Source organism: Lepidochelys kempii, chromosome 10 (genome assembly GCF_965140265.1).
Source record: "Lepidochelys kempii isolate rLepKem1 chromosome 10, rLepKem1.hap2, whole genome shotgun sequence".
NCBI lineage: Eukaryota > Metazoa > Chordata > Testudines > Cheloniidae > Lepidochelys > Lepidochelys kempii.
The window spans coordinates 68,198,194-68,215,653 of NC_133265.1; the positions used below are offsets into that span (position 1 = coordinate 68,198,194).

The following is a 17,460-nucleotide window of genomic DNA, read 5'->3' on the forward strand; positions in this document are numbered from 1 at the left end:
GTGTGCTCACACACAAGTGAAATCTCCTTAAGGACTCGCCATCAATGGACAGGGGAGGACAGACTCCCATTCCAAAGAAACGGGAAGGCATCTCACATAGCAGTGATTCCCCACCCAGATTTGCTGAGCTGCATGTTATGAACAGTACTCGTTATGAAATTGGCCCCTCCTTTAGTTTGCATATAGAAATTGGGGATGGGGGTAGAGAACTCATAACTGCCCAAGATGCATCTAAAATTTTATCTTAAAATGGTCCAAATGAGCTTGCACCCTCCACACAAATATTATTGCCCATCCTGCTTTGATGTTAGTGTGGCAGTCCTCAATGCAGCAGCAGGTCGGCTCAACAACCTGCCCCTGTAGGGAATATGGTGAACAAAGGATTCTTGGAATATGGTGTTTTGGGGTCCCCGCAGATAAAAGTTAGTGCCTTTGGTATTGTGGATAAAGAAAAAGAAGATAGGTGGCGTTTGCTGTATTCTTCTACAGAATGGGTACTGTGCCATGTGGTGGCCAGATAGCATTGCAGCCACTGACTATGCCACACAGCTGTACATGGAGCTTACAATTTCAGAAAAATCTTGAGTTAAGAAGACACTAGCTGGAGAGCACAACCACAGGTAAATACAGCCAGTGCCTATTGGATCATTTAAAAACTAGTATAGCTATGTTTGCTCACCTTTCTCAGCATGGTCAAATTCTTTCACATTAAGGTTACACTCTTTCAGTCTCTCCTGTGCCTAACTGGAGTAGTTTAATTTTAAAAAATTTAAAGGGAGCAATAGAAGTCTTTCCTTCCGCTGGTGAAAAGGATCTCAATTTCCTCAGTTTATTCTAAATCTTAAAAGGCTTGGGTATCAGTTGGATGGATCTCCCCTGTATCCCTTTAATAGCGGCTATTTCCTGTCAAGATATTTGATCAGGGCCAAACTGTGCTTTGTAATCTAACCAGCAGATCTGAGAGTGCCAATACTTTTTTATTCTATAGGTCTCGAGAACTGTAGCTGTCTGCTGCCTCTACTGCAACTATGCATGTCGGGTTCAGCATTTTGGGAACGTTTTTATGTTCATTTGAAAATATCTTTCCTGGACAGCATGCTCTAGGATCTTTCCCTTTATATATGTTGCCTGACTGTCTCCTGTTAAGCCTTTCTTCCTATTTATAGCACCTTAAGTGAACTGCATCTTGCAATTTACAAGCCGGAATTTAAATGATCTGAATCTCCTGTATCTAATTGCAATGGGGAGGCCTCATTATTTGCTGTGCCTTTTCATTGATCTCCAGCATTGAAACCCTTGCATTCTATAGTGTTGTCAAAGACAATTACAGTACATAAATAAATGCTATGGTTCTAACGGTGATCCCAGGAGCTCTAACTAATTCCTCTTTCCAACTTGTAAGGCTCATTTAGGGCTCTGATTTGTTTCCTGAATCTAAACCCTGGGCCAAGTTTTCCATGACAGTTTGCATGTTCAAAATGAAAGTAATACAGCATTTGGTTAACTGCTTTACAAAAGTTAGGCATCTTCAAGGGAGTACTCACAGATTTTGCTTGTTTAGCTTCTATTAAAAGCCATGGGACTTGCACTGCAAACGCCCTACATAATACTCTGTAATACCATCTCTTCATCTCAGTTTACCTTTTCAAAAGTTTAATGTTAGAAGTTTCAATAAACTTGGGGAACCATGCTGGCTTTCCTTTGAAGCCTGCCAATGGGATTTACTGAGACTGCAGCAGGTAAAGAGTTAATCAGACTATTTTTCCAAATGTTTCCTCGTTTGGTCCATTAAAATCCACTTAAACTTTAAAACAGCTTCTAAGACTTTCCAGAGGAATGACATCAAACAGTGTAGTCTAAAGTTTTCCAGGATGTTACTTGACACTTTTAAATGAAGGTGTTATGTTAGTCACGTCCTAGACCTCAGGAATCTCTGTGTGTGTGTTTGTTTATATATATATATATATATATATATAATTTATTTTTTTTAAGAGTCTGATTAAAGCTTCAAAAAGCCTTCTATCCCCATTTCTTCTTGTAACATTGGGGGATGTGTCAGGCTGGCCATATTTTTATAACTATTTCTGTTATATGCGAGTTCCTCATTTGCTGTTCTGGAAAATAAAATTGATGGATTATTGGAAGAAATTTCCACCTTTAATATATAGTTGCTGTACCAACAAGTTCTTTGGCAAGAGAGTGTGTCCCTTATTCTTGTTTCTCAGTCCCTGGTATCCCATCAAAGGAGTTGCTAGAGTCAACTGGCAGGAGGTATACTAGGGTGTAGCTCTCGAATGCCCCCTTGAGAGAGGGTGGGTGCGGTTTCTATCTGAGCCTAGGGCATAGCCAAGCAGCTGTGCTGTTCAGGGTATCAGTAGTCTCGTGGGGGAAGTTTAAAGTAGTCCAACAAAAGTCAGTATGCTTCTATAGCCCACAAAAAGCAGAGTCCTATGCCTTTGGGGAACCAAAGGCAGGAGAGGAAGGAAAAGTACTAGCCTTCTCCTTTCTCAGAGGCTGTGGGAGGCCAAGGCTCTCAAATGATGCCCCTGGTCAGCAACCCCAGCTTCCAGAAGCCAGGGAGCTCTAAGATGCAGTCCTACTCCTTCAGAGCAAGGATCCTCCCTTTTAAGGACCCACCCATCTTCAGGCCTGACAAACCATGCAGGTGCACTGAGTTGAGGTTGATTGCACCTGAAGAAGGTCAAACCCTTTCCTGACTAGGGTGGAGACCTGGCCAAGCATGGGGGCGTGGAGGGAGAAGAGTATACTTCACTTTGGGATTTAAACCCAAAGAGGTAAGAGAAAATTATCCCTGTGGTCAGCCACATGGAGGACTCCCTTAATCTCTCTCAATTCACTGAAATCCATTAATTTGTATTTGTGCTAGCTGAATGGAAATCAGACTGGATTTTTGCCATTACAGTAAGGAACAAATGTTTAATCTCTTGAGGGGAAATTTTTTTTTAGAACACACATCACAAAAGTCTATGAATATTTTTCTTCTAAATAGATCTCTTCATGCCCTATATTACTTTTTCTTCCAATATTTTCACTCCTTAATCCCATGGATCCTGTGGTCCCAGCCGAGCCTGGCATATTATTGACTCTGGTTGTTGTAGCAGGCAGAGAGGGCTTGTTACATATTGAAGAATTCTAATTTGCTGTTCTTTTGTCAATCTTAAAAAAAGAAACTAAATAAGTGAAAGTTGTTTAATACCTTTCAATTCCACCATACTGAAATATATTCAATATAAAATAAGTGTCAGATTGATGCTGATTTTTACTTCAGTTAAAGGGGTGAAGGGAAGGCCTCTCTTTTTGTAGAGCTAGGTAGTGAGATGCTTAAGCTTTCTGTTCAAGTGGGAGATATAGTATTGTATGAGAAGCTATTCTTCTTCCCAGGTCTACCTTCAGATCAGGAAGGGAATAGTCCTAGAGACCTCATACGAGGAGAGCCTAGTGTAGGTTTCAGGGTGCAGAGTGGCAAAGGCCAGAACATACCACCTCTCTACAGACTTGAGATGGATTTCAGGGTGGAAAGGAAGGGCAGAATAGGCCTATAAGAAGCTACAAATTCTCCCTCTCCTCCCAAGCACTTGGATTACCACAAATAATGTCAAGGAGCCTGCATGGAGTGGAAAGCTTCCAAGAGTTGGTGTACCTGTTTTAAAGTATTTATTAGGAGGGATAATTGGCAGTTATCTTGACTGCCGATGTTGGGAAGTGATCAAATGGAAACTTGTCTGCAACAAATTGTTTTAATGATCAGCATAAATGTATTTTAATTTGGATTAATTGCAGCCTGGGAAGACTTTACTCCTAAATAAACTGCAGGAAAATGAAATCCATAATGAATATAACTAACTAAATTTCAGTCTAAATAAATAGGTCATGGCTTCCTCCCCACAGAAGACTTGCTGTGTTTAGAAAATGTACACAAAGCCCATGCATATGCTATACCTTAAGGTATTTACGTAATGACAAAAGATCACTTTTTTCATTTTCAAACTGTCACCAAGGGATTGCAAAGCAATCAAACTTTAACAGCCAATTAATCTCTCTAGATGATGTTTGTGTAGCACTTAACCAGTTTCAGTAAATTAGATCCCTGTGGGCTGGGCTGTTACATTGATAGAAATGTTACTGCTAGCTGGAGGCATTCATTTACTAGTTGGTAAGAACAGCAGTATCCAGGAATCATGGGCATATGGAAACAAACTCTACACCTTTTCAGAAGAGATGCTGGTTGTAAAGATTAGGAGGTTCTGGGGGCCACTCTGCATGGAGCCTCGGTAAACTAAATAGGTAGTTTGTCAGGTCTGCTGGACTCAAGAGACGGCTGTTACATCCCCTGTGTGAAATCCATTGGGAGGCAGCTGTGGATGATAAAAAGTAATAGTGCTACACAGCAGAGCCAATTTAAGACAATCTGTTGAGGGAACAGACTTGCTTAAAATACTGTTTGTGTGTACCCAAGCAAAATACGTTTAAAAAATCAATTTAAAATTAATATCGCATAGAAAGACCAAACCCAGTAAGGAATACATTTCCAGGACATAAGCAAGACAAAATATGCTAGAAAACTGGTCCATTAAAGTGGCAAATAGGCTAAATTAATATTTTTTTCTTCCTTGTCCGTGTGGTGACTTCATTATTGTTTCTAAACACAGACCGTGTCTGGTTGATTAAATCAATGAATTGATAGTGAGATGCCTTAGTTACTGTATAGACTCAATTGTACAATTAGATGGACACTTTTTAGAAAACAAAGACTGTTATGTCCTGAATGCAATGATACCTTCTTAAATGCCATGCTTGAAGGGATAAATGTGACTAAGCGACACTTGGTTATAGGAGCCGAGTGAAGGACTGAACTGTAGAGCTCTCTCCAGCTAAGTGAAGTCTGATGAGGTCTTACAACAAAAGCATAATTATTTCTGGCTGGGTTCTTTAGCTATTTCAGCATGTGCGCTGACCAGTGAAAGCATTACTAATTTTATTTTGCACAGCTGTACTCAGTGACATGAGTTTGTACTTTGGATTTCACTTCCCCCAAACATGTTTTCTGTATCTTTTGGGGATAATAAGCATTTTTGAGGCTGTACAGAATCATCCTCATCCAGTTTCCGTTGAAAATGACAACAGAAGTTTTTTTCCTGCAGTGTAATAGCTGTCCTAGCTGGATATATTTCTAAAGATTATACCATATAGCTGTTTAATATCTTTACTCTGCAGTGCAGGCAGACATACAAGGGATTTTCAGACTGTAGTTTATAATTAAGCAACATTCAAGCAGGGGTGAGTGGTATAAAAATTCCTGATGTGATGCTTCCTCTTGTTCAAATACTGGACTTCTACAGAGTAATTTAATGGGGTGGGATGCTGCTGAAAGATAAACATATGACAAACACGGTCTCTACCTGAGCTCTCCAATTTGGGGCCTGCCAGATAGGAAGGCATGCAGGAGATATCTTAGTTATTCCTGCTTCTGCCACCCACAAAAAGAATAAGGTAGTTTTTATTTTTAAAAAAACAAACAATTGTAGCTCGTGAAAACCTTCACAGCCCATTGTCAGTCAGGGTGAGACAACAGCTTCTTTAAGGGAACAAGTGCAGAATGGACAGGCCCATAAGTGGTTGTGAAAAGCCACTAGAAGTCAAAGCTGCCTCAGGGCAGAAGACCTGCTAACCCTCAGCATAAGTTAGAGCAGTCCCTGAGGCTGCTCTAATTTATCATAGGGGTTGGACAGACCACTGAGCACAGCCCAGAATTTTGGATATGCAAAAATGGCTTACAGCTACTCCAAGTTACATCTCCTGAGAAGCACAGCTCAGAATTTGACTCAGGCATTCAAGTTCAAAGGTTAGTTATGAATACTTGAAGTACTCACTCTGCTTTCCTTTGAGCTGTGTGCTCTAGTGTGTTGCTTTTCCCTTCTTTAGGCCCCAGAGCTTTTTTCACTATCCAATGAACTAGCATGGTCAAATGTCTTTCACATCCATTGCCGAAGAGGAGAAATATATTCTATTTAATAATGGGTCATCTTTTGAGGTGTATGTATTGTCCTTCATTTAGGATGGTCATGTCTATAGTGACTGGACTTGTTTGACCACAACATCCATAATTTCTTTTGATACAGGGACCTCAGAAAAGTTGTGGTTCACGGCAGTCGAAAAGGATCCCACCAAAAAATTGCTGGAAGAAATTCTCTTATCACTGCTCTGAAGAGTGAGAGCTAGCCTACACATGGAGGTTTTTCTGGAATAGTTGTTCCACTTTAAATTCATAGGCTGTCCTATTCTGGAATAATTTTCATGTACAGAGAAGCCCTAAGAATGGGAATGAAAAAATAGTCAAATTTGCTGAGTAACAGTTTGAGATTAAATAAAACATGCTGTAGGGGCAGTCGTAGGAAGTCAGACAATACAGGAGAAGCCAGTTAATCCATGAAACTGTGCTAACCTGTTTCTCTCCCCAGGAGTTAATGCAATTTCTTTTTTTGCTTCTAGTCAGGTGGGTATTGCACTCTGGAATTTTGCATCTGAGTTTTGAGTTGAGTTCCAAAATTCAAACTGAAACACAAGTTAACCTAGAATTTCATTTTGTTTCACATTGTAACTTCAAAGCTGTGCTTTTCATCTGATTTTTATGTAAGTTATATGTGTGGGTGAAGGATACATAAAACTAAACAAACCTTCAGTGAACGTGCTCTGCGTTTTATAATGAAACTGTGTATTGAGCGTTGTGTGTTTGCTAGTTTTAATGCAAACATCTTAATTACTTTGCTCCTCTACATGGAATAGGAGACATAAATTATTTGGGTGAATGTGGATTTAGATAAGGGTGAGGGTGTGATAATATGTGTGTGTGTGAGAGAGAGAGTGGGGTATGTAGATTTACAGATATGGGAACTGTTACACCAAATTCCTCTTCACACTATAATTTTTAACTGAGTTACTGGTATAGTCAAATTTAAATATGGTTTGTGCCACACCATATGGTTAAAACTCATTAACAGTGGCAGCTACAGTTAGTGTGTCAACTTAGCCCGTTCTCTGTGTGGTAGCACAGTACTTCTGGCACTGTTCTCTGTGTGCATCTTCCCAGCATTTTGTCCCCTGCACTATGGGGTAACTGCAGATTTTCCAGAATACTTGATACAAATCGTGGTTAGGAAACTCCATATCTCTGTATGGACCAGAGCTTAGAAATAGCACTTTACTTTCCATTTTGGTGAAATGGAAATGGTCCACACTATATAGTGAAATCTGAGTGTGGACCTGTAAGGTTGGTAGTGGGGAGAGAGGAGACAAGGAGATTAAGTTTGTGTTAACATGGCAAAACTTTCAAAACTGAGCATTATTCAAAAGTATATTTTGTAGATCCATATAACGCATGCCTGCAATTGATCCAGCCTCTCCTGGTACAGTTAGATGTAGAGGTGGGTGGAATGGTTTAGTTTAAAAGTGAATCCAGGACAAAACTTCTACCCCAGTTCAGAAGTATTCATGTCTTGTTTCAGCCCCAAGCACCATGTGCATTTACAATCTAAGCACATCCTGATGCAGAACAACCATGGTATATTTGAATTTTACGTAATGCTTTTTAGGAGCAGTTTAGCTATTTTTAATACTCTAGTGATTGTAATTCTTGAATACATAAAATGTCTAATTCTTAGGAGGCTTAATTGTACAATGTTCCTAACATCGTCCTTAAAATATAGGATGATAAGATTAACATAAACTCTTGAAGCTTCATTCACAAATTATTTCCGCAAGATACAGTAAAGCATGCATAATTTTGGGAGTCAAACAAGTGGCTTCATACTTTAAAAAACCAAACCAAAATACTGTAAGTGGACACCATCCAAGGAGCTAGGCCTTTCTTCATCATAGGAGCGAATATAAAAAATTGATATAAAGGCTTTGTGAATTTCCTGATTTATTATACAGGACTTGATAGAAAAGTGAGATTAGATTTTAATTGAGTCTGATCACTTTCGCTGAAGTCAATAGGAAGTTTTGCTTTCATTTGCAGTCTTTATAAAGCCAATTCAATACCCTTCCCAGTTTTGACCAAACTAAACAATTTCAGCTGAAATTTTACATGGGATCTTATGCTAGAATAGATTTTTTTTTTCCCAAAAAAGCAAATTGGATGAGGCATTTGAGATGCTGGTTAAAAAGTGCTATCCTCTTTATTTAGGCTTCCTGAACCATCTCTCTGTCTCCAGACTCTCCCTTCTCTCTCCTCCAGCTTTTTTTCTGTTGTGCACAGTTCCCAGGTCCTCCGCTACATTCCAATACAACCAGACTTGCAAAAAAGCTGTACACGTTGATGGAACCCTGTACAATGTCAGACTTGTTGGCTCTCCAAATCCACAGGAGTATGACATTCAGACATGCACCCAGCTATCATGCTTGCATATTTTGCTATTTTCTTTAGATTCTTTTTCAAGTGGATCTTTGTAGAAACACGGTTTACACATTTTGAAAGACAACAAATGGATACACATTTCACTGCTGGTCCTGAACAGTTATGCAGTCCTGCGTAAAGATGCACCGCATTCTGCTCTAGAAGTGGCTGCATTTTCCCAGGTGGTTGAAGTGAACATACAGGGCTGTCCGTACATAGATGGATGCCCAAGGTGATTTAATGTCCCAGACTTTTCCCAAATGAGTGCCAGAATCCTTTCCACTGCCTGCAGCAGCGCTTTGAAGTAGGAGCAACGGCAGCGGAAGCAGAAGATTAAAGGATCCTAGAGCTCATAGGAAGAGATGCAGAGTTCACTAACAGGAGCAAGACTCTACTTGATGTTTTAATTTTGCATTAAAAGAACTTTGTCAGGGGAAGCTTTTCTCCAAAACACCTCTCTCCCCTTAGATTTTGTACCAATACAGAGCTGCCTATATTGCCTGCAACTAAATCCTATAAATACACATGGACACACATGCACAGAGCCCTTAGCTTTACAAAACTATTCTAGGGAGTATTGCACAAGTAAAGTGTGCAAGATCTTACCCACAAATAACAGCATATTGTGATCTATTTATTTAGCATAAGATCTATAAGAACTAGAAGGCAATATTATTACAAGACCCCTATTGTGTAAGCAACTTTCACATGGAAAGTCTTAAATGAGAAGTATCCATCTTCTACTGGCTCATTTTTTCTTTGAGAAACATTTCTCCTCTTCTGGAATCTCTGAAAACTAGAATCAGAATTTAGAGTGGCTAGTGATTTTTGGGATCCCAACTTGAGATGCCTTCAAGGGATCTGATTTCCAAAATTCAGGACCCTTTAAAATGTCATAAGGTGAAGACCCCAAGATTGAGGCTTCCAAAATCACTCGTCATCTTTTGAAAATCCTGGGTGAGAGCTATTGCTAGTCGTATCTCCTTTCTTTCCAATGAAGCTAGTGCTGGTTTAATTGAGATCTGCCTGCTGCATGGTAAAGCTTAGTTGGTAACCATTCATGTAGAGGACAGAATATGAAGTACACTATGGTGAAATCCATTAATGTGTCACATTCACCTCTTTTTAATGTGACCAATTAGCTGATTTCATATCTGTGTTTACACTGGTATAACTCCACTGGCTTCAGTGGATTTACTTCTCACTTACATGAGGGTAAATCAGCTTAAGCCCTAAAATTTTCATCTGTACATGCAAATATATGGAAAAAAGACTAAGTACGTTTCATTTCTTTCCTAGTTTTATTTGGTTTTTGTTTGGAATTGGAGAGAACTGTACTGGAAAAATTTCACTTTTTTTTTCTCTCACAGTTGGATAGTAATTGTATGAGCCTTAACATAGTCTTATTTTGAATGAATTAATGGCTCTTATTGATTTCTTTTTACCTTTTTATGATCATTATCACGTACCTATTTATAGGTAAAAGGTGACCTATCATGCCCCATATGTGTTTTATGTATTTGCTCCTTAGGGCAGTGCAAAATATTTGGCTCAGTCAAGCACCCATCTAAAGCCAGGCTGAGACTGGGTTTTAGCCGAACCTACAGTTAGCAGCTCAGATTCACGACAGTTCAGTGGAGCTGGGATGAATTTTTTTGTTATTGTTGTTGCAAATCTCAGCTGCTCCTTTTGGGCCTAGTATACATAACACATACACACTTACATTATATACTGTGCTCACAAACTGTCCATGGACATGCTCCCACTGCCTCCATACACTATCCTTCAGCTTTCTAGACTAACTGGTTGAAACACCCTCTTTTGGTGATAGTTTTTCAATTCAGTATCCTGAGGCTAGTCTTTGGGGAGAGAAGCTCATGGACAAAGGAATGGTGCTTGCATTTGTCTACTTTGCACAATGTAGAACCACTGCAAAGTCAAGAAAATGCTAAAACTGGGATAAATATTTTTAAATGCCTCAAAGGTCTAATGCATAGTCTTTACTTAGAGTACTGGTGTTACATGCTCTGCAGAAGTCACCATGAGCGCACCAAGGCGACATGAAAATAGTGTCTGTTATGGAAGGACATAGGTTATATGTATTCTGTGTATCAACTCTTCCAGATGTGACCCGTTTTTACTAATGACAAATAGTGATGCTAATGAGATTACTTGCCTGTAGCATTGGGCTGGATAGGTCTCATGTAAAATGAGAAAACGGTAACACACCATCAAATGAGAAGTGTTGCAATCTAGATGAGCATCAATGTTTAGTTTTTTGTCATTGTCTTATATTTCCAGTGAGGGCTAATGAGGTCATTCGACTTGCGTATTCAAAGTTTAAAAAAATCCTCATGCTTTTACAGCAGACTTAGGATTTTTTAATTAATTGGCATTTTTAACATATACCAGTACAGTGGTATCAAAAATAGACAGACCCTAACAAGTGAACATACATTCTGACTATTGAATTCTACTTTTCTTTTTCAATACTTTAAGAATACATATTCTCAGTAACCCAGAGTTTACAGTACAGTTAAAATGATGATTGTCAACCTGACTTACAACAAGACAAGTCTGTCCCCTATTTACTTTGGGAGAAGAAACATATGATTATTATATTATAGTATATAATAATGCCAGTGTCTCCTCTTACAACACTCTAAGTACAACTAGAGTCATGCTCGTTAATGTGAAATGTGAGAAACAACTAGCTAGGATTAAGCTTTAACATGCATCCGAGGTCCCTACTAGCATAGGCCCATGCATCCATTATGACTGTAGAAAGAGTTGTACATTAAGTACAAAAAAGGGAAATATGTTTAGACCCTATTTTAGTCCAGAATCAGTCTTTGCATAGAATATTAATCTTCCAGCTCCATTACAACATGATTCCAGAGTTTAGCAGGAAGCACGTTGAAGTTATCAACACCAAAATTGTCATTCAAGCTCCTACATGCAGTGCCTGATTCAGTGCTGAAGTTTTATTGGCAGAACCTAGGCTGAGACACCCCAGTGGAAGTTCCACTAGCAGTGAAGCACAGCTGTACAAGCTGCATGCAATCCCTCCCCCGTTGCCATTTCAGCCAGTTAGGACCAGAGCAGCCTCAGAAGTCTTTATGCAGCATCTCTACCAGGCAGTTTCTGCCAGGTGGCTCCCAGGGAGCTCTGGCTGGAATTTAAAGCTGTCCAAAAGATTACATAGTCTGTAGGCGGGGACTGTGTGGTACTGTCACCTGTTCTCCCCTCTGATGAATCACCCTTGGATCAGAGCTGCTCTCAGGGTACAGAGTGCTGCAGCTTGCTCTCATATGCACTTACGGGAGTGAATCCAGGCTTTTCCCCTAGTAGCTGCTGTGCATAGTTGTTGTTCCAGAAAATGTACGGGTTTCTGCATAGATGACCTGCAGTTTGGTGGGGAGGAAGTGAAGGGAAAAAATAACTTAACTTCTTGAAAATTCTTTTTAAACAAGTTAACACTCTCCTCCTGGTCTTAAGCAGCAGATTCAGGTCAGAACAAATATCTATGATCTTGCTTTCAGATAACTCACTTCTGGGCCAGATTTAAGAATACGCTGTCTGCAATCCAAGAGTGTTGCAATCAGTGTTCCACCTATGTCAGTCTATGCCTGTCCAGTCCGGGAGAGGATTTCACACAAGAAATCAACATAAATAGGGCCTCCATTGATGTTTAAGACTTTTTGCCAGGAATCACTCCCCACTGTTTACTGAATAACAGAACAACTCTTTGCTCCCCAGCATCCTGAGGTTTCGGATACAACAAACTCGGGTCTTTCCTTTTTTTTCTTTTTTTCCCTCAGTGGGGCCTGTCCATACTTCAACTATAACCATCATTTTATACCCAGGTAGGGAAACACTTACATCAACTGGTTACAAGTAACATAAATCAGATTGTCTCCATAGAGAGAGCTTTTCTGCCACCATAATTGTTTTTTGTATATCTCTCATGCTGCCTAACCACTGCACTATATGATTTTAGTTTGTGAAAGATCTGCAAGTGTCAAAATAGTTCTCACCAAAAATATAACTCCTAATCTTTAATTGCTGTTGGAAGAAGAAGCGAGGCTGTACTTTGATCTGTAGATGATAGACCTGGTCTTGGTTTACGCTTCTTTTTTCTTACCATAGATCAAAGGACACTCAAAGCTAAGACCCTTTTGAATTTTGCATGTTTAATGCAAAGCTCTTTTGGTGTCAAATCAGAGACATGGAGGCATTTCCTTCAGGCAATATGCTTGAGAACAGGTAGCTGCTATTCAGGCCTTTAGAATAATTGTTCTGTTCTTCTGTGTTACAGGTGGTATCACAAAATATAATCTATTCATGGTCTACTGTTCCACAATGTATAGTTAACTGGTTTTCAGGAGATGAAAATAGAGAAGAGGCTTGTATATTGTGCAATATTTTATTAAATTAAACTACATCATCCTTCTCTACAGAGATTCTTAAATCCTCAGGCAATTTACCACTACCTTAATGTAAGAGATAAGTAATTAGTGTACAACCAGAGCCTAAGAACCAGGACACTGCCTAGTCAATACTGACATCAGTTAATTAATGTGTATTACTAAACATGACATCATTCACAAGAAACACATCTCCTCCTTGCTATTAATACTGTTGAATAGGACACCACCTTACCTGTCTAGACAGGTACAGATTAAGTTTAATCACACACGCATGCAACAGAAGTTCAAGCTATGTCAACTCCAACTTTCTTTTTGCTTTGTATGTTGTTATACGTAGATAGATACAAATGTATATTTATACACGTGTGCGTATAAAATGGCAGATGTATGCAAAGTATCCTGTTAGTGCAATATTACTGTTGAGTTCTTAATGACACAGAAATGTGAAAATTCCGATTATGATTAATATCACAAACTTAGTCCTACCATCTTGCATTACAATGGCATTTTTATTCTATGATCATACAGAAGGTTATGCACAAAAAGTTCATTTAAAAATATGAAAAAAGGTGTAGCTCAAAATTAAATCAAGCACATATTGATGTGTTTAATTATGTAGTTGAGCTTATTTAAAATCTCAATGCCATATGCAGTTATTACATAAAACTACACATACATAATTAGAACTATAGCCAAAAAAAGTGTACTTTCGTTGTTTGCTAAATACTTTTTCACATTGTCCTGTACTGTATGTGGTAAAGGAGGTATTAGTCTGGAACAGTAGGTCAGATGACCACAGAAAAGCATGGGTTTTACTGCCTGCACACTTTTTTGAGTTATCTTTTCTTTTTTTCCCAGTAAGATGTATTTTTTAATTAGCAAACCTTGCCTTCTTTCCCCAAAGTGGCAAACTATATAAGATTAGCTGGTTGTTAGAGTATTGCAATGGTCAAAGAGATACGGGCATGTGTTTATACATTATCAAAACCTATATTAATATAAAATATTTACTATTTATTTTTTAAAAAGTGAAAGTATTCACAATTAGAACTCCTCTATAGCCAAGAATGGCTAATGGTAATAGAAAGAGGCATTTTCATTTTTTATTTACTAATTGTTATTAGTATTTTATTCTTTAGTTACTAACTCTGTTGGACTGACATACTACATCTTATGTTTACCTGCCTGGAAAGCTTTTTATTTTTTATTTTTAAGAAAGCAAAATAGTGTGTGTGTGTGAGTGTGATCACAGGGAGAAACTGGGAGAGACATAACATTTGAACATTGGTAAGAGGGAAGGATAAACTGTGGCTGAAGCACAAGACTGGGAGGCTGGAGTTTTGGGGTCTATCTGCAGCCTAACTGGAGGTTTTCAGCACAGCTATATTGGTGAAGTTCTGACACTACATATATTTACATCTGTTTGTGGTTTGTGCTGTAGTGTCTATCTTTGTTCCAGTCATTAGCCTGGAACTGGGGGGTGCTGTCACATCCCCTGGCTTGAAGTGGTTTCCATCATATGCAGGGTTTACAGTTTGATTCAATGGCTCTCAGCACCCCCCACCATAAAAATTGTTCCGGCATCTTTGATCATTAGTAGGAGCTAAAAAGATGAAGACAAATGGGTGAACCGTTAATGCTATGAGAACTGGGAGCCAAATCTTCTGTGTTTGAGGTAACACATTAGCTGTTCCCGTGATTGCCCTCTGACCTTGTAACTAATTTGTTGCATGTCTTTTTTTCATTTTTTGACTCCATCTTTGATTCTTGGACTGTAACAGGTTGTGTACCACTCCTCCTCTATGTACGTTTGGCATCCATTTCACTTTTTTTGACATGTCCCTTTTGGGGGCTTAACAAGGGGTTGCCTGCCAAGTATAACAATCTTGTCCTTTATGGCCAGTTGCTCTACTGATGTAGAGCAGCTGAGGATCTGGCCTGCATTCACTACGTACACAAGGCAGGGATTTAATTTCACTATGTCATGAACCGCTACTTCGCTGACTTCACCAAGACACGGATAGCCTCGCCATTTCCATTTTTCACGTAATCCGTGTTCTTTGTTGTGTCTCTGAAGCCTGATATCCCCACTCTGACAATCGTAGCCGAATAATTGAAACATTCCTTTTCAAACAGAATGAACGAAGGAGAGCCACCAGAGAGGCTGGTTAATGACCTCAGCCAACGTTCCAAAACTCACTCTCACAAGTCCTTGCCATGCACCTTTTACATTTCAATTAGAGGAGCATGCTACCAGCTCCTGCTGCTACTGCTGGTCATTCTAGTGTAACTATGATGATGTCTATTAACACCTCCTGAAGAACAACATCCACTACAAGTGAGAACAGAAAAAGGTTTTATTTGATATATTTACCTGATTATAGGCAGAATTATTATTGCCATCTGAATTTGAGAGGTTTCTTCAGATTATCACAATATGGAGAGTGTCAACTCTCCCTGGTTCTTGTTCCAACACTTAATGAAATATTTTTGATGTGGAGCTCTGGTAGTGAGCTGGAAGGGGAAGTTCTCCGTGGTAAGTTCATGATATAATTGAAGACCTTGTGTCAGACAATGTACATTAACAAGTAATCTAGACACACACATAATCAGTTAGTAGATTTCCCATCAGAAATGTCTTGTATAATAATGGAACGCTGAACACTTATTAGAATACTTCCCAAAAGACAGAGATCCCAAGGAGAATGTTCAGATACCTAAAGATAAACAGGCCAAGTCCCAGTTCTCAATATTACTCTTTACAGCTAAGTTAAGAAATCAGGGGTGTGAAATCCTGGCTTAGACTTGAGACAATGGCAAAACTCCCATTGACTGACTTCAAGGGAGCCAAGATTTCACCTAGTATGATTTTCTTTTCCTTTTATTCTTTTTTCTCCTCTGCCTCGTGCATTTTTTTCTTTCCTGGGCCTCTTACTAAATGACTTTAGATAAATTAATACATCCTGTAGTCACTGTGTGTAGTAGTGGAAAATCTTGTGTTTGGGAACCAAACATCTGATTCTTAACTGTGTGGATTCTAGTAAATTACCATACTAATTATTTATTACTAAAGTTTTTGGGAAGGTGAGGCAGATATTTCACACCTGACCCGTCTCTAATTTCAAAGGGAAACTGATAACTTACAAACCAATCAAATTTAGGGTAAAAAATAATTGGAGATATTGAACTTGCCCCCGCCAGTTTCTGAGGCTTTGCTATGACATCTACTTACTTTTCAAAAACTTCCTCACCTCTGTTGTGTGGAAGTCCCATACAAATAACAAAGGAGAGGGTGAAGCTGACTACACACAATGTGCTGTCAAATGCTAAGTAAAATGGAAAAAGAGGAAAATATTATTTTTTCTCGAATCTTGCAGTTACAATAGAAATAGATGTTACTTGTACAAAAAAAGTACACCATTTTCAATGGCTTTTTAGAGTGGACACAGGCCCCGCAAGCGTAGGCTTATACAAATGCAATCAGTTGTTACATATACTTTAAAAATAGACCATTTAAAAGGGACTAAATGAGTCTTGGCATCTGGGCCAGCTTTGTGGACGTGCAAAGTAACAACCATGTTGGAAAATAAAACTGAGCACAATAGGGTTGCAAGTTATTTCTTATATGTTGGCATCAATGGGCCAGATTTTCAGAAGAGCTCAGGGCCATTTCAGTTGTTCAGCACTCATACTAATGGTCAGAGTGTCAAAAGAGCTCTGCTTCTATTGAAACACCTAACGGCTGGATTTTAAAAAGTGCTTAGCTTCCAACTGCTCCTATTGTGCCAACTGAGACCTCACATACTGAGGTGTTTGAAATTCTGGACTCCACTGGTGTGTGCTGAGCACACTTGAAAATCTGGCCCAGTATCTAGATCCCTAGCATGAGCCAATCAATTCCACTTCTCCTGCAGTAGAAGAATTCCCTACCTTTATATAACATGAGCCTGTTAACTCTGGGACTCACTAACTCACCTCATCTTCTAAAACCGCTTCTCTGTTTTCACAGCAGTTTGATTTGTCGTCGGGAGTTAGCTAAGTTTGGGAGGAAGAAGAATTCTCATATTTAAATTAAATGTTTGATATTTCATATTTATGGTGCATTCCAGGGGTACACTATGTATTTTTTAACTCCTAAAGCTGGCCAATATTCAAGTTTAGTATTTGTACATGGGCCTCCTGGGCCAGATTTTCAGCTAGCCTCAAGCTGGTCTCAATATTTGCACATGCAGCTATATCTATACAACTGCATATACCAGATGTACACCTATTTTTCAGACACAACCCACCTTTGTACTCTCTGAGCTGCTGGTCACCCAAATGGTTGTTTGCATGAGCTGAATGGGATGAGGGGGACATCTTCAGGGGCAATAAATGTTCTGCAAAAACAGGCATGCAAATGTAGAGGACAGGGACGATCAGCTACCATAATCGTGCATACGTGTTGTTTACGTCTAAATATATTCTTGAGGTTGAGGGTACATGTCGGAGCTGCTCGTACTGTCAACTGACCTACAGTTTAGTATTCATTTCTACTCCCCTACTCCAAATGGCATGGAATTAAAATTAAGAACGAGCCAGTCTGGTAAACTTACCAGATTCAGACTGTATTCA

General features: G+C 39.1%; 1 long non-coding RNA gene across 1 annotated transcript; it reads right to left on the bottom strand.

Moving 5' to 3' along the window:
* Positions 1–10,348: 10,348 nt before the first annotated feature.
* Positions 10,349–17,189, bottom strand: LOC140917954 (uncharacterized). Its single transcript, XR_012161049.1, has 3 exons — positions 17,136–17,189; positions 16,098–16,172; positions 10,349–11,820 (listed from the first exon to the last, which is right to left on the bottom strand). It is a non-coding gene; the product is annotated as an uncharacterized lncRNA (long non-coding RNA).
* Positions 17,190–17,460: the final 271 nt, after the last annotated feature.